Genomic DNA, 4,239 nt, shown 5'->3' with positions numbered 1-4,239 from the left:
GCCATACATTTGTGGGCCCAGTTCTGGGTTCTCTATTCTATTCCGTTGGTCTATGTGTCTGTTTTTGTGCCAATACCATACTGTCTTGATGATGACAGCTTTGTAGTAGAGGCTAAAGTCTGGGATTGTGATGCCTCCTGTTTTGGTTTTCTTTTTCAATATAACTTTGGCTATTCGGGGTCTTTTGTGGTTCCATATGAATTTGAGGATAGTTTGTTCTAGCTTTGAGAAAATGTTGGTGCAATTTTGATGGGGATTGCATTGCATGTGTAGATTGCTTTGGGTAGTAATGCCATTTTCACAATGTTTATTCTTCCTATCCATGAACAGGGAATATTTTTCCATTTCTTGGTGTCTTCTTCAATCTCTTTCATAAGTTTTCTATAGTTTTCATCATATAGGTCTTTTACATCCTTAGTTAGGTTTACTCCTAGGTATTTGATAGTTTTTCATGCAATCGTGAATGGGATCAGTTTCTTGATTTCTCTTTTGGCTGCTTCATTTTTGGTGTATAGGAATGCAACTTATTTCTGTACATTGATTTTGTATGCTGCAACTTTACTGAATTCATTAATCAGTTCTAGAAGGCTTCTGGTAGAGTCAGTTTGGTTTTCCATGTAGAGTATCATGTCATCTGCAAAAAGTGAAAGTTTGACTTCTTCTTTGACAATTCTGATGCCTTTTATTTCCTTCTGTTGTCTGATTGCTGATGCTAGGACTTCCAGCACTATGTTAAACAGCAGTGGTGAGAGTAGACACCCCTGTTTTGTTCCTGATCTCTGGGGGAGAGCTCTCAGTTTTTCCCCATTGAGGATAATATTGGCTGTGGGCTTTTCGTAAACTCCTTTTATAATTTTTAGGTAAGTTCCTTCAATTCCGACTTTCTCAAGGGTTTTTATTAAGAAAGGGTGCTGTATTTTGTCAAATGCTTTTTCTGCATCTATAGACAGGATCATATGGTTTTTTTTCTCTTCTTTTGTTAATGTGATGGACACATTGATGGATTTGCGGATATTGGACCAGCCCTGTAACCCAGGAATGAATCCCACTTGATCATGATGGATAATTCTTTTTATATACTGTTGAATTCGATTAGCTAGTATCTTGTTGAGTATTTTTGCATCTGTATTCATTAAGGATATTGGTCTGTAGTTCTCTTTTTTTGCTGGATCTTTGTCTGATTTGGGTATCAAGGTGATGCTGGCTTCGTAGAATGAGTTTGGAAGTTGGAAAACATGTTTGAATTGGCTCCAACAACAAAAAAATAAAACTTAAGCAACTCATTTACTATGTTTCTGAGCTATACCCTGGGGTCCTGGGATGCTTCAGCAGCAGCTAGTCGGACAGGGATTTCCCACCCACCATCACCAGCCAGGAGGCTGAGGCTGCCACCATCTTCCTTCCCTCCGCCCACAGTGAGGCAGTCCCCAACACACACTCCACAGAATGCACCTCCATGAGACTCCTTCCTCAGTTGATTCCCCTTCTCTGGCCCCTGCCTGGTCTCCATCAGTGATGTGATTACTCTGTGGCTATTTAGTTGAAACAAAAACACCAAAACCTCAGGGCTAGAAACCAACTGTGCTGAGTTTTAGTCAAGGACCATCAAGTGCCATTTCAATAATCTTGTAAATAAATAAATAAATAATGAATTACATTTATTTTTAGTGGCATGAAGGTAGATAGAGTGTCTGGTCTTGAAAAAATTTATGAGAGGAAGTATATATAAATACACTTAAAGGATGACAAACACATTTTATCCATTTTAAAACAAACCTGGTTAGGTATTAGTCCTTATTTTTTTATAGGTGAGAGGTTTATTGCGGAAAAGAATCATGTGTGTTCCCTACAGACTCCGGCCTAGTGATGGATGTCAGAGTGTTGACTTCATGAGTAACTGAAGAGTCTCACAGCCCAGACTCAAGGACCCCAGATCAAAAAATCCTGAAAGTTGCTATATCACAGCCCAGCCACTAGATGGCAGACAGACCCCACATAAAGGAGAGAAACATAGTCCTGATCTTAAAATACTGAGAGAACAAGAGTGATATTGTGCAGTTATGACACAAAGGCAGGATGGGTTCTCTGCTGTGATGGGGACCCCTGGGAGGAGCGGCCCCTGTGCCGGGTGGGGGAGAAAACCCTCTGTGTGGCTGTGCTCTCTGCCCACGTGGCCTTGCCCCCTCCCCTCTGTGGGGGCTGTGTCTCAGAGCACTTCCCTCCCCTCTCTGAGCAGGAGCAGCTTCAGCAGGAACCTCGGGGACTTGGGGACCCCAGCTTTGCTCCTTTCCTTCCAGCTGCCCTGACTCTGGTGAGGAAGGAGGACTCAGGCTTCCTCCTCAGTTTATTTTCATTAACCTTGGACATTGAAACTTGGACCAGTCATGCACCAAACTGATTGATGAGCTCTCTGCTTGGTAATAAAGTTTGGGGATGTTTATGGTGGCTTTCCTCTTAGGTGCCCGTGGGAACAATGTGGACAACTCCTGTATCCCTTCCTATGTCCCAATGGAGAGGGTCACCATCCTGTGCAGAGCCAGCCAGCTGGTGTATCAACACTGTTGTAGCCTGAACTCAGGAGGAACCAGGAAGAGCTCCCGGGGCTCTCCCTCACTCCTGCTGCCCCCTGGACATGCTGCCTGCCTGGTCAGGGGCAGCCGGTCTGGACAGGAGCCACCCTCACCATCAACAACCAAGACTCGTCATCAGAGATGGAACTAAGAAGTCACCTCGAGCCCCTCCTGTGAGGTCTATGCAGCTTCCCTAAAACCCACATAATCCCACCCTTCACTGTGTGACCTTAAATGCTTTTGCAAGTCTTCAGCTGAGATCCAGTGAGATATTATTTTTCCATTTCCAATTTCCCTACTTCTAATAGCCTCTGGCAAAAAGAGAGAAGAGAAGGTGGGTGAAGGGCAGCCTTCTGAATTTACTCAGTAATCATAACTTGAGATGGTCAGGGAAGCAGTGTCTGGAATGGTCACAGGGAACGCTGATGTGCCACGTCCCCAGAGAGCAGCCTACGAGCGCACTCTGGTCCCTTCTCCACCAGACGCAGCTGAAGCCATGAGCAGGCCAGTGATATAAATCTATCGTGGGAACAACTCAGATCCAGGTGATACAAAAAATCTTGGAAAATGCAGACAAGCATCCATGGGAAGTCATTTCAGTCTTCACAGAATGACGTCCTTGCCCAAGAGACGTAGAAGAGACTTCTCTCCTTAATTTCCTTTGAGCCTTGCACATCCTTCCACGGTTCAGCCAGAAGACCTGCAACTCATATGGCTCAGGGAGACACAGGGCTGAACAGGGAGGCAGAAGCTGGCATAGCACAGCACAGATGTTATACCTTCTGTTTGGTCCGTTATCCCCAATACTCTGTTCTTTTCTTCCTTTCTTCCTTCCTTCCTTCCTTCCTTCCTTCCTTCCTTCCTTCCTTCCTTCCTTCCTTTCTATCTTCCTTCCTTCCTTCCTTCCTTCCTTCCTTCCTTTCTTTCTTTCTTTCTTTCTTTCTTTCTTTCTTTCTTTCTTTCTTTCTTTCTTTCTTTCTCAAGGTTAGATTCTCCTTTGGTTTAGATGGGGTAATTTCTTGTCTCTGATCTATCTTCCTTTATCACTCAAGTCTTCTCCTTCCAGGCTGTTAATGTCTTCTATCCTGTAGTACCTACATGTCCTTCCTTCAGACCAGTTCTCCAGCCACATTATGCCAAAGACTATTCACACTCTTTGAGTATCTAGTAACTAAACAGCTTGCTTCAGAGCACTCCATTGTAGTGTGCGCACGGGTGCACAGAAGCAAGGATGTGAGGGTAAGGGAATGAGGAAAAGAAGAGAGAGAGTCAAAGGATGGGGATGGGAGGAACAAATGAGCAGTGCCCATATTGCCACTTTATTTCTCACATGCAAGTAGTTTTATACAAACAACCACAACTAAGAGAAGGATTTTTCTAGACAAAACTCTTCTGTTTTCATGGTTATTGTTGTGCCACATTCCTGGGAACTTTACACCCTCTTCTTATTGTTATTATAAGAGTGCCAAAGCGTGAAGGACATTTGTGCAATAACATTTCAAGTCAAGAATCTTGAAGGACTTTGGTGCAATAACATCTTAACTCAAGTGAATTAACCTCTGTGGAACTGGATCAGCTGCAAGGGTTGTAAGGGCACGAGGGCTTTGTGTGATCACACTCTCCTTCCTGGCTCCTCTCTGCTGCTGCCCACACTCCAGACTATGGCTAT

The sequence above is a fragment of the Suricata suricatta genome, chromosome 4 (assembly GCF_006229205.1).
Source record: "Suricata suricatta isolate VVHF042 chromosome 4, meerkat_22Aug2017_6uvM2_HiC, whole genome shotgun sequence".
In the NCBI taxonomy this organism is placed as follows: Eukaryota; Metazoa; Chordata; class Mammalia; order Carnivora; family Herpestidae; genus Suricata; species Suricata suricatta.
The sequence above is the reverse complement of the archived record's forward strand: the minus strand, read 5'-3'. Positions refer to the sequence as shown.